Below are 23,935 nucleotides of genomic sequence, written 5' to 3'. Positions count from 1 at the left end.
TGGAGGTCGTTCGGGTATCGCTGGAACTACCATGCACAGTGTAGTGGAGAGCGCTTTTTACCACAGCGCTGCTCCCACTGAAGTCAAGGAATTAGGAAAATATGCTTAGAGTCTCACTTTAAAGGTCTATTGACATCACATGACCGTATTTTTGGCCCGTATCTGAACGGCATTTTTTGTGGATCGGATGTGGACCCATTCAACGGGGCCACAAAAAATGTGGACAGCACACCATGTGTTGTTCAGATCCGTATGTACATTTCGTGGCCCCGCAAAAAAAGTATAGAACATGTCCTATTCTTGTTCATTTTGGGGACAAGAATAGGCATTACTAACATAAGGCGGGGCGGGCTGATCTGCAAAATGTGGAAGGGAAAAGGCCGCAACTTGTAGATTGCAAAAGGTATGCAGTCGTGTGAATGCCCCCTAAATGGGATAATTGCCATCTCCATCATTGATGGCTGAGACTGGAATACCCACCATGTACAGAGGTGGTTGGGATTCCGTAAACAACCAAGCTATGCCATTTACTTAGCTTCCATTGACCTCTATGGGAGCTATGGAAATAGAGTAGCCCACCCGCATGGGCATTTCCATGCATCCCCCCCAACATACACACCAGAGGCTGCTGCATAAAACAGATATGGGAACACCCAGTTCACGTAAAAAGAAAACACACCTAAACCCAATACGCCATCTGGTTCCACTGCCCTGCTGCAGGAACCGCTCTTAAAGGGTTATACTAACCCCGCTCCCTGGCACTCGTGTCGCTTCTGATGCCCACATGGCCACCGCTGCATCTCCCCATGGCAATCCGGCAATGGGGTGGGGGGCAGCTAATAGCAGGCCGAGATGGGAACAAGCTTCTTAGCGTCACCCTCGATGCTAGGAAGGCTACTACCCATCACAACCTGCACCCTAGACCCCTTCCCCCCCCCCCCCCCCCCACTGGTCGCAAGAGGTTTTGATCCGTGCAACGGAGAGATGTCGCAGTGGTGTGGGCATCAGGAGCGACGAGGGTGTCGGGGAGCGTGCTAAGTATAACCTGTATGAGGCGCCCGGGCATTATAGGGGTTGAATAACACCTTTAAGGCCAATGTCTTTATACACAGTTTTCGATAAAAACAGTAGTAACATAGTTTCTTAGGACTGATCTTTAGTAAAGCTTTTGCATGCATTTCCTCTGGCAACATCAGCCGTTTGCTAAAGGTTTCAGAAGCTGGATCCTCGCTGTCAGCCGGATCAGATTCAACAAGGCCACCCTCTGAAAAATGTGGGAAAATACACCAAATAACACAAAGTGCAGAAAGTACAATTTAAGACATTTGATCTGCGATTTTGCCAGTCTTACAGATGGTCCTAGAGTTGCAGGATGCAGATTACCCCCTTGCTTTTTTACATGTGTTGGTATTTATTTTTATAAATTTTTACCTAATTGACTCAGTTCAATATTCATGTGCAGAAGGTGTTCTCTATCCATACGCATTTATTCATACACATGTTAATTGAATTTCTCCTTGTGCTCAGACGTCTCTGTGAAGAAATATGCCCTGACTTGTTGGAGAACAGAACACGGATCTACTGAGATACTTGCAGGGAAAGTTAAAGGAGAGGAATTAAGTAGAGCCGCAGCGCCACACAAATCCTAAACAGAGATAATGAGGGTCAGGACGACTTAATGAAGGTCAAAAGAAAAGCTCAACCAGCTAGGAGAAGAACCGTACAGGGTAGATCAAAGACACAAAACTGAGGGCACTGTCTGTGAGATTCACACTACATGAATTCAGAAGTGGCATGGGAAAAAAAAATACCATCCGCAAGTATACCAGGCATGGAGATGTGGCACCCTCTGAAGATCCAACCTGGACCACACAGCAGAAATGGACAGCCACTTGGGCCTACTGACAAACTAGGGATGGCTTCTGTGTGCTTTCCGCATCTGTAAGTCCGTTCCTCAAAATATAGAAAATGTCCTATATTTGTACTGAAAAGGCAGACAGTGGACCCACTGAAGTCATCCATATTTTTTGTCTCTGCGGTTTGTGGACCATGTGCATGAGGCTTTAGGTTCCATTACCACATACCTTAGGCCTCTGTCACTTCAGTCAATCACGGACGTGAGCTCTCTCCGTGTTCTAGATGGACACCACCTGTACACATTGACTTAAATGTATTTGGTCACACATCAGTAGTGACCATGAGTCAGGGAGACATAAGACATGCACTACTTTGGTCCATGATGAGGACCAACTAGCCCTTTGAAGTCCGGGTCTACGAAAAACCACCGCACAGGGGACGCAGTAATACAAAACAATGGCAGAATTCTGTTTTTCCATTCCATTTCACCACACAAATATAATTATTTTACAGTTTTATAATACTTTATATGGAACACTTGACGGTGCAATCACAACGTATCACGGAAAAGGAAATGCCTCTTCTAGTCAGGTCAACAGAAAAATAAAATAACGGACTCGGGGTTTCATTCTGCTAGAAAATAAAATCTGAACAGTGATTAGTTATGATGACACGAGATCTGTACGCCGCCAAAAGACGAGTGTCTAAAAGAAACGTTACCACGGACTGGCACAATCTCCGGTCAGACAGTGCACAGAAAGGAATCCATTATAGGACACAGACATGTCCTCTGAAAAATGAGGCTGCTTCTTCCAGGCATTAGGTGTGACATTTAGGGAACAGTCCGCTCTGTGTAGACTACAATCAGTACCAGGGCTTCACTCTCCAGGACGAGTTGCATGACTGAATCCCAAAAGCAGTCATCAATGACGAAAAACCTGTAGGCTTCAGGAGCCAGTTAGACCACTCCAGGAGCCAAGAGATTCCAAAAGAATGGCACCTAAGCCAATCATCTCTAGACACATGGACTACCCGGCTTTATGGGCTTTGTCGAGCCCTTTGGCGTGACAATAAGCGAACACGTGACGTAACAGTACAGCAGAAATCTCTTGTATGACTTCTGTATACACCAGAGCAGCTCATTACGAGAGTCATTACAGCGAGAGCTTCTCAAAGCCGTAGCAACCAAACGTGTGTTCACACAGCGTGGATAAGGGCCTCAAGCACATGACCATGTCCACAAAACACGGATCTGCAAAACACAGATGCAGTCCAGATGCGGACCAACTGATTTTAGGGATTCTGTGGTCCGCACTTTGCAGACAATCTTTTTGCGGAGTTGACACATGGATGATCTGTGTACTTTCTGCATCCGTATGTCCGTTCTGCAAACAGATAGAATATGTCCTATATGTGGCTGCAAAATGCAAATGACTTAACACAGACAGTATCCGTATTTGGCAGAACCATAAATACAAGAGGCCTTTATAAACGGTTGTTAGTGCGCAAAAACCACAGCAAAATACAGAACCATCATTTCCCTCTGAAATCCACGTGTGAATTAGGTTTTTACAGCTTTTGGTGCGGTTTGGGTTCGGAAACGCTGAGAAATCTGTGCGGCTCTTCACCAGCACCCATGTGAAGGTTGCCTTTGGTCTCTTTCACACGAGCATGACGGATTAGGTCCGGATGTGTTCAGCGAAACTCGCACCATTTTCCAAGTAAGTTCAGTCAGTTTCGTCTGCGATTGTTCAGTTGTTCAGTTTTTTCCGCGCGAGTGCAATGTGTTTTGATGCGTTTTTCACGTGCGTGAAAAAAAAAGGGAAGGTTTACAAACAACATCTCCTAGCAACCATCAGTGAAAAACGCATCGCAGCCGCACTTGCTTCCGGATGCAATGCATTTTTCACTGAAGCCCCATTCACTTCTTTGGAGCCAGGGCTGCGTGAAAAACGCAGAATATAGAACATGCTGTGTTTTTCATGCAACGCAGAACTGATTGAAATGAATGGGTCAGGATTCAGTGCGGGTGCTGTGCGTTCACATCACGCATTGCACCCGCGCGGGAAAACTCGCTCATGTAAAAGGGGCCTTAGGGCTGTTTCACACGAGCGGATGCCGTGCGTGGAATCCGCTCCGTGAAAGAGTGCCAAGACCGGATGCAGTCTGCATCCGGTCTTGGCACTCTTTCACGGAGCGGATGCCACGCACTGCATCCGCTCGTGTGAAACAGCCCTTAGGCTGGCTTCACATGGAGGTTTTATCTTGCGTTTTTCTGCAGTAAATACAACAGCTCCAGATGTTAGCAATAAGAAATGCAGGGCACACAAGTGTTTTTTTGCCGCTGGTGTTTTATTTTTTTCTGGCTTCTTTTCAAGCACACAGCACTGGCGTTTTTTCAGGCATGCTGACATCCAGCCTGAGCCACTGTGATAATCAAGTGCAGGTCTAGACGGCCTGTATTACACAGGCCAAATGAGCGACTGTCAGGAGGGAAGTGTTCCCTCAAAGCAATCGCCTGTTCGCTAGCGGAGGAGACCTCTGCTATTACATACAGTGACTTCCTCCGCAGCATGGGAAAGAGCTATCACTATGCCATTGCTGGTCCCCATGCTGTGTAGTGGTTTGCCAGTGGCAGATCGTAAATACACAGCACAATCTGCCGCCGGCAAACAATTAATTTTTTAAGCGTGCTTTAAAAAAAAAAAAAAAAAACATTGCACTTGCCCAATGAATGAGTGTTTGCTCGTTAATCGGGTATTACACTGCAAGATGATCGCTAACAAGCATTCATACGAATGCTCGTTAGCGATCATCTGCTGAAAAATCAGCAGGTAATACAGCCTTAAAGGCTATGCACACCTTTTTTTTTTTACGATTGCATTTTACTGAAAGTTTTTTCCAATTGGCCTTTATTAAAAATATTGAGCTGTTCTGTCACAAAGCGTTAACAGTTTTTCTAGCTGTGTGATTGGTACTTCCACTTTGTGCCGGTCAGCTAATAAACCTTATCTCTAATTTACTAAGAGATCATAAACACTTATTTAAGCCACATTCTTATCAGTAAAATAAGGATGGAGCTATAATGAGTGTTTAGAATGTCAGAGATAAGGAGCCCTTCTGCTCCTGGTCTGACGGAAAAGACAGAAAATCCAGAAACTGCTACTAGAGCATGACAGTTCTGTACAGAAAACGCCATATTTTTTAATAAAGAGCAATTTATAAAAAAAATTATGCACATGCTCGACCTGGCGCTTCACTCTTTCAGGGGCACAGAACCCCATCTCTCATGATTGTGTGTTCCTAGGAGTTGAACACCCCTATCCTGTCAAATAGGGAATGACTTCTACTTACCGGAATGCAATATCTACTGTGCCTAAGAGCTCCTGCGCACAGACATATTATGACTCGGTAGAAGATCCAAGTAACCATAAAACAGCACCCATAGGAGTCTAAGGGACGAAACTGTACCTCCATAATATCCTGAAGGTTTCCAGTGCCATTCAGAATCTGATGCTACATTTTGTTTCAAATCACATGGTGCACTATAGCAGATTGTCTTCTGTAGGAGAATACCTCCGTAATACAGTCCCATACAGAGGGACTTATGTGCTGCCATATGGCGCTACCCTTTTCATGTAAATAGAATAGTCAGCCATCACTTCTAGCTCTATTTTAACACTATACACACACACACACCAGTTTGTCAATTAGGCCTCATGCACACAACCATGTCTATTTTTCTGTCCGAAAACCTATTGATTTTAATGGGTCCACATTCTGCGCTCCCTGGACAGGTATAGGACACGTTCTATTTTTGCACAACAGGGACATGGCTGTGGAAAGCACATGAAAATCAATCACTGATCATTTTTGCATTCAGGGGGAAAAAATAAAAATGTGATAAATTAAAAATGTATCAACAGTATATTGTCCATTTTTTGTGTAGCCCTCGCCCCACAGAAATGAACGGGGTGGCGTGAAATACTGAGGTATTTCACCGATGGCTGCTAAGAGATGTTGAGTGTTATCCTTCAGCTTTTGGATTTAAAACGGATGCAATCCTGATGAGGAAGAAAAAAAAAAAAAAAAAACATCCGCTATACTAGGTCTGTGTTAAAAACAGCTGAAAAAGCAAGGCCACATTCACACTGTTGAATTCCGTCACAGCGTTTCACATAATGTTTCCATGAAAGCCACTGATGTCAGAAGGGGGAAATGTGACATGAACACCAACACCTGTCCTGACATGTACCGCTGGCTGGGTCACCCGAATCAGCACCCACATCACGACTGACAAGCCAAATCTGAGATCAGAAGATGATGATGAAGAAGTGACCTGAGGTAACCCGATCGTGGGGGGTCCTAACCTCTGGGACCCTGACTAATCCAAGGAACGTCACTGCTTTCCTCTGCACAGTGGTACCTTGATTGGATCACTGCCTTCTAGTAGGTGACCGCTGTGGCCAGTGATTTCACAGCGTTCATGGGACCTTACTACTTCCAATTTGGGGAGGATCCAATCGGCCAGGACAGGAGACCTGCTTATGAGTGGTAGGTTTTTCCCCTCCTCTGACCAGACGTTACAGCCACTGATTAAGTCTTCTGCTAGGCCGGACAAGCCCTTTAAAACGGTTTCCTGGTTTCAAAATACTGATGACAGCTCATCGACATAAGATTGTGGGGAGCCAGCACCCATTCAAGTAGATGGGAGCGGAGGAGCAGAAACCCGGCATGGACGCTACACAGTGGACAGAGTGTTTTTGTATCCAGCTCCATCCACTGTATCGTGTCCGGAGACAGCAGATGCCGAAAGCAGCCGATTGGCGGGGGTGCTGGATGTCGAACCCCCACCGACCTGATATTGTTGACCTACCTGGAGGACACGTCTTCAGTATCTGGAAACTGGTAAACCCCTCTAGGCTGGGGCTACAAGGTGACGCGTGTCAAGAGACCGCAGGTCTAAGAAAAGTCACACAACTAAAAACATTTGTGTAAAGAATCCACAGCATTAACGGCAGCAGCCAGGTGCTTGTGACAAATGCCATCTCCATCCACATGCTGCAGAGAAGTTCTGCACATAAACGGACGCTCAACGCACAGCCTGTCAATTTATGTTCCGGATTTCACCCCCCCTGTGCAACCCCTTTAATGTTTGTGTTCCTTCTGCGGCCTTAAGGGGGTTGACTCACCTTAGACATTGGCAGCACATCCCTGGGATATGCCACCGATGTCAGATAGGTGTGTGTCCCACCTATTGCCAGAATAGGACCCCCAAAGTGAACAGGCAGCAGCCACACATGCATGGCCATGCTCCATTCATTTCTATTGGAGTTCCGAAAATAGTCGAATGCTGGCTCGGCAATTCCTAGCAGTCCCATGGAGGTGAATGGAGTGGTGGCTGCGCTTGCACAGTGCGTTCTCCATGGCTTCCAAAAATAGCTGAGCACACTCACTCAGCTATTTTTGGAGCTCCCATAGATATTCACCGAGAGCATGTAACCCCTTTACAGTGCTTTTCCAGCTTCTACCCCCATTTTAGCTAGGGCCACAACAGAGCTGAAAACAAATGTCGCCAAGCGGCATGTGACCCAGCAGTGATGTGCTGCTGGCCACGTGTCACCACTGAGGCATGCTTTAGGAAGAGCGCGGTCCTGGCCCCAGCTAAAATGGGGTTTGATGCTAGAAAATCCCTTTAAAGATGTGAAGAAATGTATAAACACTATGATTAGCAGCAGCTTTTACCAAGTGTGAAATGCGCATCAGAACTTGACACGTCACGAATATAAAATCCACGTCATCTACGGACTGTGCTGCAGAGACTTTCTGCCGGGTGACAAGTTAATTTTATTTATTTTTTAAACCTCATCCACTTTGCTGCTCCTCCCACAGACTCTCCGAAAATCTGCAGGGTATCCGCCATGTTTCCCATGGCACAGCTCTTCCCACAAAATGAAAAGGAGGAGATGTACAGGGTTGGGAAAACATGGCTGCCTTCCCACCCTTGTCCACAGGGGGTGTGTGGTATTACATCTCAGTACTATTCACTTCTGTGGAGCGGAGCTGCAATACCAGACACAAACCATGAGTGGCGCTGTAACTGGAGCAAGGCAGGAGGGTTAGGGTGCATTCACACGTCAGTATTTTTACCTTTCCAGATAAACGTTCCTGTTTTTTGCGGATCCGAAAATCTGGATGACATGAGGATGCTTTTAGCATGTCATCCGATTTTTTGACGGATCCATTGACTAGAATGGGATGACGGAACGCAAAATCGGACAAATAGTAGGACAGGGTATTTTTTTTTTCCAGGATCCGAATAACGGAACCCACGGAACGGAATCACGGAATCGGAGAGCACCATGAGTGCTCTCCGATTATTTGCGGATTCCATTGAAAATGAATGGATCCGCATAACGTTCCGTTTTTAATCGGAACGGATGCGGAACACCAAAACGGACGTGTGAATGGACCCTTAGTCTGATCCCCAGCCCCAATGACCTGACTGCTATGGACACCTGCCCCACTATATTTCACAGCCCCTTTCATAGCCAGTTCTGTTGTGTAAAAAATTATCCAGATTTCAATTTTTGCCATAAACTGTTAAATGTGCACAGGAACCGACCGTCTACTGACCAAACGATTCCGATATCCTGAGGGGAACAATCAATAGCAAGAAATGAAGAGATCTCCTGGACTTCAGGGAAGCGTTCCTTCCATATTACCAGAAGTCTTACTCGCTGGACACAAGGCATCAAATGATGCACTAAATATTTCTCTACAGTCAGACATACAGGACACCCGGCCACAAACCTTTCCGAGACGAGAAAAATCAATGATGTCCTCCAAACCCATCACTACTAGGAATGGAACAAACGCCTCTACCTGAAACATAAAAAATACATAAGAATCTCAACCCCCACCGCCCCCCCCCCCCCCCCCCCTCGAGGACCAGCTGAGACCTGGACTGCTGTAGACTGAAGGACTAGGATGTACAGTAGTGAAAGGGGTTGTCCACTTTTTACTATTGATGACTTAGGCTACTTTCACACTTGCGGCAGAGCGATCCGGCAATCTGCACGCAAACGGACACCGTTTGTAGACGGATCTGTCTCACAAATGCATTGGAAGAACGGATCCGTCTCTCCGTTTGTCATACGGACAAACAGATACGTTTCTATTTTTTTTGACATTTTTACCGGTCTGCGCATGTGCAGACCGGAAGGACGGATCCCACATTGCGGTATTTTTAATGCCGGATCCGGCACCTGATCCGGAATTTTGGACGGAGATAATACCGCAGCATGCTGCAGTATTTCCTCCGTCTAAAACGCCGTTCAGTGACTGAACTGATGACATCCTGATGCATCCTGAACGGATTGCTCTCCATTCAGAATGCATGGGGATAAAACTGATCAGTTCTTTTCCGATATTGAGCCCCAAGGACAGAACTCAGTGCCGGAAAAGAAAAACGCTAGTGTGAAAGTAGCCTTATCCTCAGGACTGCCTGTGTAACATTACATTACCCTACTTCGTGAGATTTCCCTACCCCCTAACTTCCGGTCGCAGCAGAAATGACATGAGGAGGCGTGCCGGAGTTGTGCCGATCTGCGCATGCACAAAACGACAGTTTAGGGAAAATCTCACAGCGGAGTTCAGCTGCACACCGGGAGACTGCGCATGCGCCGGAGAGCCTCAGTAGGGTAATATTACGGCCCAGTGCGCAAGCGCGGCTAACTCCAGAACATCCATCCGATATATATATATCGGATGGATGTTCTGGAGTTAGCCGCGCTTGCGCACTGGGCCGTAATATTACCCTACTGAGGCTCTCCGGCGCATGCGCAGTCTCCCGGTGTGCAGCTGAACTCCGCTGTGATTTTTTCCCTAAACTGTCGTTTTGTGCATGCGCAGATCGGCACAACTCCGGCACGCCTCCTCATGTCATTTCCGGTGCGACCGGAAGTTAGGGAAATCTCACCAAGTAGGGTAATGTAACGTTACACCGGCACCCCCACCGATCACCTGTTTGAAGAGAAGGCAGCACTCTGCTCCGTTTACCTCTCGCCACAGCCCTTGCAGTGGAGAGCAGGTGTAATTACAAGTATGGCGTCCCCGTCCACTTCTATGGGATGGCTCCGTCTGTCGAAGTGAATACTACAGATCCGTCCATAGAAGTGAATGGGGACCGCATACTTGTAATTACACTGCCAGTGCTGCGACGAGCAGGTAAACAGAGCAGAGAAGGCATCAATAGTAAAAAGCTGGCAACCCCTTTAAAGAGGACTCGGACTCGCCCCCCCCCCCCCCCCCCTGGAGCAGCTATTTTTATGGCTCTACCTTGTGCCATTCCTTTATTATTCCTACTAGAAGCTAGGAATGTATTACTAGACATTTGCAGTGAATGTACAGATGGGTGTTACAAGTGTGAGGTGGGCCCCTGCACAGCCTGGTATTAACCAATCAGTACTGCTCGTGGCAGACCAAGCAAAGACACACCCCCAACTGGTAACACCCGTCTGGACCTTCAGTCATAACTTCTAGCAGGAATAACAGCCGGCTTGTAATAAGACATGAAAAGAAGCAATATGAATTCTAATATAAAATAGCCACTGCTTACCTTCAGCCTGCGATACCAGCAATGATCCCCTCTCTATCACCAGCCCTCATGTAATACCCGTGATGGACATGTGGCTGGACTATGACTGGCGCCTAGTTCTCCTGCCACAGTCTGGATGAAGACCACAGTGGTGCAGTCTAAGACACTGGTCCTCCACAGATAAAGCCAACATAAAGCGGTCGTCCCCACGAGTAACCACAAATTAGCGTTAAACGTGGCAGGAGGGGCATGTCAAAGACACCACACCAAACTTTAGGGTAAGGCTACATGGTGATCTTGGTCACGGCCAAGTATCGAGTGTGGCAGGGCAGCCATAGCAATGAATGGGGTCGTGACGAAACACACACGTTTGCCGCAACCCCAGAATTGCAAAAAATACGGCAAAGTTGGATTTTTTGTGATTCTGGGAACACGGTTGGTAAAGGTGAGGACTGCAGCCCCATTCATGTCTAGCTGCCCCGCGACCAAAATCACTGTGTAGCCCAACTCTAAATGACAAGTTGTAAAACTGCTTCTAATTATGTAATACGTAGCTGATGGAGTGTCCCTTTAAATTGGTTATGTGAGATCACAAAAGTCTAACGGTATAACAGTACACATGGCCGAAGCTCCTTTCACTCACCCAGTCTCGTCCAGCTTCAAAGACGTATCATAAAAAAGTGTCAACCATGTGATGTCACTGTGAACAGTATATGACCGCAGCCGCCTGCGTCGCGTCACTGTGATCTGTATATGACCGCAGCAGCCTGCGGCGCGTCACTGATCTGTATATAACCGCAGCAGCCTGCAGCGCGTCACTGTGATCTGTATATGACCGCAGCAGCCTGCGGCACGTCACTGTGATCTGTATATGACCGCAGCAGCCTGCGGCGCGTCACTGTGATCTGTATATGACCGCAGCAGCCTGCGGCACGTCACTATGAACAGTATATGACCGCAGCAGCCTGTGGCGCGTCACTATGAACAGTATATGACTGCGGCACGTCACTATGAACAGTATATGACTGCGGCACGTCACTATGAACAGTATATGACTGCGGCACGTCACTATGAACAGTATATGACTGCGGCACGTCACTATGAACAGTATATGACTGCGGCACGTTACTATGAACAGTATATGACTGCGGCACGTCACTATGAACAGTATATGACTGCGGCACGTCACTATGGCCAACAAGTCATTACAATACCTTACAGAAGCAGTCCAAAATAAATAATTTCCCTTGTTGCCCATAGTGACCAATCACAGCACAGCTTTCATTTTTCAAGAGCAGAATACCGAATGAAAGCTAAGCAGGGATTGGTTGCTACGGGCAACAAAGCCAGTTTTCACAGCAGATGGTGGTTCTACGGAACTCAGGTAATCCATCAAAATCCCTTCAAATTGCTTGAATTTTTTAGACATTCAAAAAGTTTCCGACGACAACATAACTATGAACGCTACCTAGAGACATAGCGCACTGGTTTTATAACAAAGGCCTCACGTACCAAGGTGGGCACCAGGCGGCATCTCCCATAGCAACCAGTCAACCACATGACAGAGACAGTGCAAGTAGTCCCTGGGACATAGAGACCCCACAGTGACCTCTCCGGCCTGAAACTGCTGCCCCCAGCAATATACTGGAGAAGTCTATAGACTGAGGTCACAGGCGTGACGTCACCACACCTGTGAGCTGACACCACCTGCAGACTGTGACCTGGCAGTGACCTCACATGTACATATCCTGTACACAGCCTGGTCCACTCCAGTCCCCACATCCATGTGCCCAGCCCCCCCTCCCCCCAGGCCCGAGAGAAGTCACAACAGGAAGCTCAGCTCCTGCGATCCTCCCTTTGGGACTGATGGGGGATCCAGGAGGAGTCCCCGCTTCCTGTCAGCCCCGCACAGGGGGGATAATGGGGATCCCCTCCTCTACAACACACCACAGCCACCAGTCACCCACCGAGCAGTCAGGGGATGATCGATCACACGTCCCGATCCCAGCAGCAGCCGATCATGTCCCGGGATCCCGATGACGTAGAAGGTTGTAATCGCGCCCGGTCCGCCGGTGTAACGGTAGCCGTGGAAAGCGCGGATGCTCGGAGCTCTCCGGAATGGGGTGACGGTAAGAGGCAGGGCCGGCTCGCTCTTCCTTTGCTGTAATGAATGTAATAAAGATGGCCAGAGAAGGAGGAGGGACCTCACACACACATACTGGAGGGAAATGTTCCGTGTCAGAGGGGAACGCGCAGCGGAAACAGCCCCCCTGGAAGCAGGCCCGCCTCTTCCGCGACAACACAGGGGCTCGGGAGCACAGCCGCGCTCAGCCCATGCCCCGCTCTCCGGGCCTAGAAGCACTGGCAGCAAAAGTGACGACAACCCCTCCCTTTACCCGCGACACCACCAGGGGGCGGCAGGAGCGGGCGAAACGACCAGCAGAAAAACTCCGCCCACTGCCCGAAAGCGCTGACCAATCACGAGACAGGCATTCGGAACCGTCAACGCCCTCATCCTGTTCTGTGGAGAGATCGGGGCGTGGTCAAGGCGAATCGTGACATAGTTATAATAATGAGTATACGATTGTGTTTCTAGTACGGCTGGTTCACACGTCTCCACCTTCACGTGGGGGCGTGGTTTACGCTGGACCTGCTCCCGGCATTGGTCAGCTGCTGCTGTCAGTCTTAGGGATTCCCCAGGGAGGGCGGGGTAGCTTCGGGCAGCTGGCGCCGGCCAATAGGATGGGGGTTTGAGACAGTCACCTCATAGGGATGGCGCTGCCGGGCGGTGATGCGCTCTGCGTCACTGCGAGTTCACCGGGTGTCAGCGCCGGCCTCCAGGCGCTTACTGTGCCCGTGCTGTGACATGGAGAAACCTTTCATAGTAGTGACGGGAAATAAACGTGTCCTGGGCTCAGGTCCTCACAGACTGTGGGCAATGTGTGGCCCCAAGGTTTATAGAGCCCCGTGCTGTGTGCGTTATCCGCTGTCTGCAGCATCAGTGTATTTACCGGCTGTGACGTCATGTCTGTGCTGTCCTTGCTGTGACGTCATGACTATTATCACTGCTGTGACTTAATATCTGTATTATCCCGGCTGTGACGTCATGTCTGTATTATACCTGTGATGTCACAGTGTACACGGTGACCTCAGAAGTATTGCTATGGTGCCCCACAGTTACTTGTTACTAAAATGTAAAATGCACAAGCAGTACAGGTCGTTCCTGCCCTGTGACATCACTATGGCCACTGTCCCTTCTGTGACATGACAGTGTGCATTATCCTTGTAAATTATTATTAATTTACCCAATGTGCATGAAATATCTGAGACTAGTATGTTCAGTGCACCATCATGTTTAACCACTTCACATCCGGGCCATTTGCCCCCTTCCTGACCAGGCCTAATTTTGCAAATCTGACATATGTCACTTTATCTGGTAATAGCTTTGGAACACTTTTACTTATCCAAGTCATTCAGAGATTGTTTTTTCGTGACACATTGTACTTCATCACAGTCATAAATTTGAGTCAATATATTTCACCTTTATTTATGAAAAAATCCCAAATTTACCCCAAAAATTTAAAAATTCGCAATTTTCTAAATTTCTATTTCTCTGCTTTTAAAACAGAAAGTGATATCTCATAAAATATTTATGTCTACTTTATGTTGGCATCATTTTGTAAATGTCATTTTATTTTTTTAGGACGTTAAAAGGCTTAGAATTTCAAAACCCACTTTTTAAGGACTAGTTTAGGTCTGAAGTCACTTTGTGGGGCCTACATAGTGGATACCCCCATAAATGACCCCATTGTAGAAACTACACCTCTCAAGTTACTCAAAACTGATTTTACAAACTTTGTTAACCCTTTAGGTGTTCCACAAGAATGAAAGGAAAATGGAGATTACATTTCTAAATTTCACTTTTTTGGCAGATTTTTCATTTTAATCCTTTTTTTTCTTTAACAAATCGATGGTTGACAGCCAAACAAAACTCAATATTTATTACCCAGATTCTGCGGTTTACAGAAACACCCCACATGTGGTCATAAACTGCTGTATGGGCACACGGCAGGGCACAGAAGAAAAGGAACTCCACATGGTTTTTAGATGCCATGTCCCATTTGAAGCCCCCCTGATGCACCCTTACAGTAGAAACTTCCAAGAAGTGACCCCATTTTGGAAACTAGGGGATAAGGTGCCAGTTTTATTGGTACTATTTTTGGGTACATAGGATTTTTTGATCATTCATTATAACACTTTATGGGGCAAGGTGACCAACAAATTGGTTGTTTTATCACAGTTTTTATTTATTTATTTTTACAGCGTTCACCTGAGGGGTTCAGTCAAGTGACATTTTTATAGAAATAGTAATGGGTTGTGGCGGCTCACTCGTTAGTAGTTATGGTATGGTGCTACAAGCTCATATGGAGGGAATCACCCTACCCTCTATTAAAAGTGAATGTAAAAGTTGAAAAATGAGCGGGCACTCATACAATTGGCAACCAAATTATCACGGTCGGCGTGACTATCACATACGTGACACAGAGGGAGGGAACAAGGAAGGCCCTGCCCAAGTGAGAGGGAAGGTGGTGACCCCTGACTCACCTAGCGGCTGGCACCTGGCTGCCCTGACGTCCCTAGACGGGTTCCTCACCCGTACGCCAATCACGTGCCTAAAGCCCTGGCTTTCCCTAAGCTGAGCCCTAGATAGTGAACAGGGCGGTGGGAACACTAGTCCGCACCACTAGCTCTAAAAGAAAACACCAAGGGAAGGACAGACAATACAAACTCAACATATAATCCCAGGTGGGCGACAACAGGAGACAACAAGAAGCCCAACAGGGATCCGGAGGGAAGCACTCTGGAACGACAACCAGGATTCACAACTCCAGTGGGTCAGTATAGATGTCCAGGCAGGAAGCTCTATAACTGGCAACTAGAGAAGAGTGAGGGGAGAATATAAGGAGGTTGGGAGTGGCAGACAAGAAACAGCTGAGGAGGAGAAGCTACGGATCCCTGATTGAGACAAAAAGGATAGCAAGGCAAACACAGAAAACAATCACTAAGAAACAACGTGATCTTTAGATATAGAGCGCACAGCCACCCGCTCTGACGCTGGAACCCACATTCTTTCCTCGGGACCGTAACCCCTCCAATGCACCAGATACTGAAGAGAGCGGCGGACCCGACGAGAATCAACAATTCTGGCTATTTGAAACTCCAGATTACCATCCACAATAACAGGAGGAGGTGGCAGCGGTGATGGTTCTAGAGGTGGAACATACTTCTTGAGTAACGATTTATGGAAGACGTTATGGATCTTAAAAGTCTGAGGTAGCTCCAGGCGAAAAGCCACAGGGTTAATGACGGCTACTATTTTATAAGGACCAATGAACCTAGGGCCCAGTTTCCAAGAGGGAACCTTCAACTTAATATTCCTAGTAGACAACCACACATAGTCATTCACCCCTAGGTCCGGACCTGGCGACCGTTTCTTATCGGCCATGCATTTATATTTACCACTCATCTTTTTCAAGTTAACTTGCACCTTCTGCCATACCGAAGAAAGAGATGAAGAAAACCTTTCCTCTTCGGGAACCCCAGAAGACCCCCCCTCTTTGAAAGTACAAAATTGGGGATGAAAACCGTATGCACCAAGGAATGGTGACTTGCCAGTGGACTCCTGATAATGATTATTTATGGCAAACCCAGCTAACGGTAAATATGATGACCACAACTCTTGGTTTTCAGACACAAAACACCTTAAATATGTTTCTAGGTTTTGGTTGGTACGCTCAGTCTGTCCATTCGACTGAGGATGGAAAGCTGAGTAAAAGGACAAGTGTACCCCCAAACGGGAACAAAAAGCTTTCCAAAACGTAGAAATAAACTGGGTTCCCCGATCCGAAACCACATCGGAAGGGATCCGTGAAGCTTCACGATTTCACTGATAAACACCTGAGCAAGAGTTTTAGCATTAGGAAGTGCGGGTAGCGCAATAAAGTGTACCATTTTGCTAAACCTGTCTACTACTACCAAAATAACTGTTTTACCCGCAGACAACGGTAAGTCAGTGATGAAATCCATTGACAGATGTGTCCATGGCCTATTGGGGATAAAAAGAGGCAATAAAGACCCTGCTGGACGTGTATGAGAGACTTTCGCGCGTGCACAAGTAGAGCAAGTAGACACGAAATCTATTACATCCTGACGCAACCTTGGCCACCAAAAACGACGAGATAATAGCTCCAAGGTTGCTTTACTACCCGGGTGCCCAGCAAGTGCCGAATTATGATGTTCTTTTAATAATTCAAGACGCAGGTTTAACGGTACAAACAATTTCTCTGAGGGGCAAGAGGCCGGGGCGTCCCCCTGAGCCTCTAACACCTTTCCCTCTAGAACAGAGTGTACAGCAGAGACAACCACTCCTCTTTGTAAAATAGGTACCGGATCACTAGCATTACCCCCTCCAGGGAAACTACGAGATAACGCGTCTGCCTTGGTATTTTTTGCCCCAGGACGATAGGTGATTACAAAGTTAAATCTGGTAAAGAATAGCGACCACCTAGCTTGTCTAGGGGTGAGACGCTTAGCCGATTCTAGGTACAGAAGGTTTTTGTGATCCGTAATCACCGTGACGGGGTGGATTGCTCCCTCTAAGAAGTGACGCCACTCTTCAAGCGCCAGCTTAATCGCCAACAGTTCCCTATTTCCAACATCATAGTTCTTCTCTGCAGAAGATAATTTTTTGGAAAAGAAAGCGCAAGGGCGCCATTTGCCAGGAGACGGACCCTGAGACAATACAGCCCCCACTCCCACCTCTGACGCATCTACCTCAACAATAAAAGGCTGGGAGACATCAGGTTGAATTAGAACAGGTGCCGAGGTAAACCTCTCTTTTAGAGAGGAAAATGCATTTTTAGCGGCGTCAGACCATTTAGAAAAATCAGTCCCCTTCCTAGTCATGTCGGTAAGGGGTTTAACGATCACTGAATAATTTTTAATGAACTTTCTATAGAAATTTGCGAAACCCAAAAACCGTTGTAGGGCTTTAAGGTTCTCAGGAAGATCCCAATCTAAAATTGCCTGGACCTTCCCAGGATCCATACGGAAACCTGAAGCAGATAATAGATATCCCAGGAACTGTATTTCCTGAACGGCGAAGACACATTTTTCAATTTTCGCATATAATTTATTCGTCCGTAGGACCTGCAGTACTTGCCTGACATGCACCTCATGTGATTTCAGATCAGCCGAATAAATTAAGATAAGGTATATGACTACAAACCTGCCGATGAGATGACTAAAAATATCATTAACGAAATGTTGGAAGACAGCGGGGGCATTGGTCAGACCGAAAGGCATAACTAGATTTTCATAATGCCCCTCAGGGGTGTTAAAAGCTGTCTTCCACTCATCCCCTTCCCTGATACGAATCAGATTGTAGGCCCCCCTAAGATCAAGTTTGGAGAACCACCTAGCACCCGCAATCTGATTAAAAAGGTCAGGAATGAGAGGAAGAGGGTATGGGTCTCGGATGGTTATCTGGTTTAGCTCACGGAAATCTAGGCAAGGACGCAGGCCCCCATCTTTCTTTTTAACAAAGAAAAACCCTGCAGCCACGGGTGAAGAAGAGGGTCTGATGTGTCCCTTAGCCAGACTCTCGGTGATATAATCTTTCATGGCTTGTCTCTCGGGACCCGAAAGATTATACAACCTGGACTTGGGTAATTTTGCACCGGGAATCAGGTTAACCGGGCAATCATAAGGACGATGAGGTGGTAGCTTCTGACAACCCTTTTCAGAAAAAACGTCCTCAAAGTCCGAAATAAATGTAGGTAGGGAAGCTATGGAGGCGATTAAGCAATTGTTATTTAAGCAATTCTCTCTGCAATGCTCACTCCACTCCAATATCTCCCTGGCCTGCCAATCCACCACTGGATTGTGCGCTACCAACCAGGGAAGACCCAATACCACAGGAGAGGGAAGGCCCTCTAGAACGTAACATGAAAGACACTCATTATGGTGGTCCCCTACCCGAAGGTGTAAATTATGAACAATGTGGGTGAGGTTTCTCTGAGACAGAGGAGCCGAATCTATAGCGAATACGGGAATAGGTCTCTGCAGCGTACAGAGAGACAAACCCATAGTGCGGGCAAAATGGGCATCTATCAAATTTACCCCTGCTCCACTGTCTAGAAAAAAAGAAATAGACTCCGTCTTAACACCAAAAACAATAACCGCTGGTAACACAAATTGAGATGTTCGTATGGAGGAAACGTATACCCCCTGGCTGACATCCTCCGCACAGCCTGGGGTTAGTAGTTTTCCGACGGTCTTTTGTTTTTGAGAAAGGAGGGACAGACATTAATGAAATGACCCTTCCCCCCACAGAAAAAACAAGCCCCCCCCCTACGGCGAACCTCAGGAGGACGGACCTGACGAGAAGTTCCGCCTAGCTGCATAGGCTCGTCTAAGTCAGTACAGACTAATTGTTGCTTGGGAGAGGTAACCAATTGCTCAGGAATTTTCGATCTCTCCCTAAGACGCCTATCTATTCTGATAGAGAGGGACATAACAGCATCAAGGGAAAGGGGGGTCTCATACAGCGCCAGTGCATCCTTAACCCTTTCAGATAACCCAGAGCAGAACTGACTCCTGAGAGCCGGGTCGTTCCACTGAGTATCCGTAGCCCACCTACGGAACTCTGAGCAATATTCCTCTGCTGACCGATCTCCCTGTAGGAGTCTCCGTAACTTCGACTCAGCCAGGGCGACTCGGTCAGGGTCATCATATATGAGACCCAAAGCCCCAAAAAATCCCTCCACTGACCGGAGAGCCTGGGAACCAGGGGGTAACGAGAACGCCCAGGATTGTGGGTCCCCCTGAAGCAGGGAAATGACAATCCCAACCCGCTGTTCTTCATTACCTGAGGAGTAAGGGCGCAACTTAAAGTATAATTTGCAGGCCTCACGGAACGTCGCAAATTTGTCCCTTCCCCCAGAAAATCTGTCAGGAAGAACAACCTTGGGTTCTGTAACAACCTGGTTACCCATAGCAACCGCTGGGGGTGCGGTCTGCTGTATTTGCTGCTGTTGTTGGAGGACAGACGCCTTCAATCCTGCCACCTCCAAAGACAGGCCTTGAAGCTGTTTTGCCAAGGCAGCAATAGGATCCATATTGGATTCTAAGTAGAGAAAAAAAAAAAACAACAAAAAGAAAATATATATATATTTTTTTCTCAAAAAGTAAGGGCCAGTTATAATATCACGGTCGGCGTGACTATCACATACGTGACACAGAGGGAGGGAACAAGGAAGGCCCTGCCCAAGTGAGAGGGAAGGTGGTGACCCCTGACTCACCTAGCGGCTGGCACCTGGCTGCCCTGACGTCCCTAGACGGGTTCCTCACCCGTACGCCAATCACGTGCCTAAAGCCTTGGCTTTCCCTAAGCTGAGCCCTAGATAGTGAACAGGGCGGTGGGAACACTAGTCCGCACCACTAGCTCTAAAGGAAAACACCAAGGGAAGGACAGACAATACAAACTCAACATATAATCCCAGGTGGGCGACAACAGGAGACAACAAGAAGCCCAACAGGGATCCGGAGGGAAGCACTCTGGAACGACAACCAGGATTCACAACTCCAGTGGGTCAGTATAGATGTCCAGGCAGGAAGCTCTATAACTGGCAACTAGAGAAGAGTGAGGGGAGAATATAAGGAGGTTGGGAGTGGCAGACAAGAAACAGCTGAGGAGGAGAAGCTACGGATCCCTGATTGAGACAAAAAGGATAGCAAGGCAAACACAGAAAACAATCACTAAGAAACAACGTGATCTTTAGATATAGAGCGCGCAGCCACCCGCTGCGACCTCCTGACCCCGGGTATAACGGAGTCAGACGTGGCTCTTGATACCCTCGTGACACAAATTGAGTAATGCTGAAAATTTATTGTTAAATCCCCATAAAATTCTAATATTAAAATTAATAAAAACTATGTACTAAAACAGTAACATACATAAAAAGCAATCACATATAATAAATGGTGGGTATAGTCGATAATATATTCGATACTGAATCCAAAATGGTTCAATAATATTCGATAGTAAATAATCGATGAGTTCAATAATGTTCAATGGTATAAATCACACCGAAAATCTTCAAGTATTATCCAGATTTATATGTGCTATTATTCCAAAGAGGGAGGTATTCCCTCTGTAACTTAGTCCCAAATTGGGAAGGTGAGTGTCACTTAAAATATTGCAAGTACATTTCCCCTGGGAGCGCAATGTTATCATAAAGCATCCACAGGAATCCGATAATATTGAGCTTAAAGGGAACCTGTCACCAGGATTTTGTGTATAGAGCTGAGGACATGGGTTGCTAGATGGCCGCTAGCACATCCACAATACCCAGTCCCCATAGCTCTGTGTGCTTTTATTGTGTAAAAAAACAGATTTGATACATATGCAAATTAACATAAAAGAGTCATATCTTACTTGTGTGACCAGAGAAGAGTCATATTTTCAAGCTGTGACTCATCTCAGGTTAATTTGCATATGTATAAAATATTTTTTTTTTACACAATAAAAGCACACAGAGCTATGGGGACTGGGTATTGCGGATGTGCTAGTGGCCATCTAGCAACCCATGTCCTCAGCTCTATACCCAAAATCCTGGTGACAGGTTCCCTTTAAAATATATATGTATATCGTGGCTCACCCGTATCTGATACTATGGTTAAGGTGCTCTGTTTTTTGGATGATTCACCTATTCATCCCGTGTAGCAAGATATCTGAATTGAAAGTAAAAACAGGCACTCACCAGCTGGCAGGTCTATAGGTAGTAACTTTATATGATAATAAAATTGTACATAAAACTTTCACATTAAAAAATTGATTTGAACATAGAATGCACTGGGGGCAATGTATAAATGCATATATATATACTCCTGTGTCTTCCCTGTAATGGCTATCTAAATGGATTTTAAGCTCTTGGTCATTTCATAATACGTGCATAGATTGTGCAAAAATATACAAATATATACAATAATAACAATAATATCCTGTGTGAAAAAAATATACAGAATAAATATCCTGCTACAAAATGTCTAAAAGTCCTGTGAAAAATATATACAGTCATGTGAAAAAATTAGGACACCCTTTGAAAGCATGTGGTTTTTTGTAACATTTTTAATAAATGGTTATTTCATCTCCGTTTCAACAATACAGAGAGATTAAAGTAATCCAACTAAACAAAGAAAACTGAAGAAAAGTCTTTTCAAGATCTTCTGTAAATGTCATTCTACAAAAATGCCTATTCTAACTGAGGAAAAAGATAGGACACCCTCACATGTATTCCCTCTTAAATTGGCTCAGATCTCACACAGGTATATCACACCAGGTGCACATAATTAGTAGATCGTTACTCTGCATGTTGAATGAGGCTTGCCCTATTTAAACCTCAGACATTTAGTTTGGTGTGCTCCTGACTGTTGAAGTGAGAGTGAGCACCATGGTGAGAGCAAAAGAGCTGTCAGAGGACTTCAGAAAAAAGATTGTAGCAGCCTATGAGTCTGGGAAGGGATTTAAAAAGATCTCAAAAGATTTTGAAATCAGCCATTCCACTGTCCGGAAGATAGTCTACAAGTGGAGGGCTTTCAAAACAACTGCCAACATGCCCAGGACTGGTCGCCCCAGCAAGTTCACCCCAAGAGCAGACCGCAAGATGCTAAAAGAGGTATCCAAAAACCCTAAAGTGTCATCTCGAGAACTACAGCAGGCTCTGGCTACTGTTGATGTAGAAGTACATGCCTCTACAATCAGAAAGAGACTGTACAAGTTTAACTTGCATGGGAGGTGTGCAAGGAGGAAACCTTTGCTTTCCAAGAGAAACATCGAGGCCAGACTGACATTTGCCAGCGATAAAGTTGACAAAGACCAGGACTTCTGGAATAATGTTCTTTGGACAGATGAGTCCAAAATTGAATTATTTGGACACAACAGCAGAGGACATGTTTGGCGTAAACCAAACACAGCATTCCAAGAAAAGAACCTCATACCAACTGTGAAGCATGGAGGTGGAAGTGTCATGGTTTGGGGCTGCTTTGCTGCAGCAGGACCTGGTCAGCTCACCATCATAGAATCCACGATGAATTCTACTGTGTATCAGAAGGTGCTTGAAGAACATGTGAGACCATCAGTTAGAAAATTAAAGCTGAAGCGGAACTGGACCATGCAACATGACAATGACCCAAAACATACTAGTAAATCAACCAAAGATTGGCTGAAAAAGAAGAAATGGAGAGTCCTGGAATGGCCAAGTCAAAGTCCAGATTTGAATCCCATTGAGATGCTGTGGGGTGACTTGAAAAGGGCTGTACGTGCAAGAAACCCCTCAAACATCTCACAGCTGAAAAAGTTCTGCATTGAGGAGTGGGGTAAAATTTCCTCAGACCGATGTCGAAGACTGGTAGATGGCTACAAGAACCGTCTCACTGCAGTTATTTCAGCCAAAGGAGGTAACACTCGCTATTAGGGGCAAGGGTGTCCTATCTTTTTCCTCAGTTAGAATAGGCATTTTTGTAGAATGACATTTACAGAAGATCTTGAAAAGACTTTTCTTCAGTTTTCTTTGTTTAGTCGGATTACTTTAATCTCTCTGTATTGTTGAAACGGAGATGAAATAACCATTTATTAAAAATGTTACAAAAAACCACATGCTTTCAAAGGGTGTCCTAATTTTTTCACAAGACTGTATATCCTGTGGAGGATATATATATGGGTGACAAGAAATTAAGATATAGAAATCTTGTGTACTTGGTGTTAGGTGAATAAAGTCTTATGAAGACCTAGTAGCAATTCCTTAAGTCAGATGATAAAACTGTTTCCATTCAGTACAGCTCTTTTGTATCGATTCCTCTATGCGTCAGAAGATAAGGGTTAGGTAAAATGTGGTTGGGTTTTATAACTGGGGCTTCCCCCTAGCTGTTCAAACCCTCTTACCTTGCCCTTAGTTGTGACTATCCTCTTTGGGGGTGCCACTCTCGTAGACGCCGGGTCTCTTATCCCTCCCGGATTAGCACGGGATCCGAAAATGCAGGAGTTACTGCTCGCCGGTCTCGGCGTTCCACGAGGTTGCTTCCTTGCGTGTCACCAGTCAGGAAGTGATTTGCAGAGTTCGTGTAGTCTCGCGATAGCTTGAACCAGCTAAGTTTTCACTGGAATATTGTTACAAGCTGTATGATGATCTTCCGATGGTTAGTGCATTCGGATTCAGATGGGTAATTTTTACTCGCAGGAACCAGCCAGACGCGTTTCGAGGGTCCACTGAGGAAGAGGGTGGACCCTCGAAACGCGTCTGGCTGGTTCCTGCGAGTAAAAATTACCCATCTGAATCCGAATGCACTAACCATCGGAAGATCATCATACAGCTTGTAACAATATTCCAGTGAAAACTTAGCTGGTTCAAGCTATCGCGA

General features: G+C 46.2%; 1 protein-coding gene across 5 annotated transcripts in view; it reads right to left on the bottom strand.

Moving 5' to 3' along the window:
* The window catches only part of CSNK1G3 (casein kinase 1 gamma 3), a 146,280-nt gene extending 133,288 nt beyond the window's left edge, over window positions 1-12,992 (bottom strand). For 2 of the 5 annotated variants that reach the window (XM_040415957.1, XM_040415956.1), the window contains exon 1: window positions 12,424-12,992. The gene's annotated coding sequence lies outside the window, so the exon portion shown is untranslated. The remainder of the gene's footprint in view (window positions 1-12,423) is intronic. The other 3 variants (XM_040415958.1, XM_040415959.1, XM_040415960.1) reach the window with 3 other exon arrangements.
* Between the last annotated feature and the right edge of the window lie 10,943 nt (window positions 12,993-23,935).

The sequence above is a fragment of the Bufo bufo genome, chromosome 2 (assembly GCF_905171765.1).
Source record: "Bufo bufo chromosome 2, aBufBuf1.1, whole genome shotgun sequence".
NCBI lineage: Eukaryota > Metazoa > Chordata > Amphibia > Anura > Bufonidae > Bufo > Bufo bufo.
The sequence above is the reverse complement of the archived record's forward strand: the minus strand, read 5'-3'. Positions and strand labels throughout refer to the sequence as shown.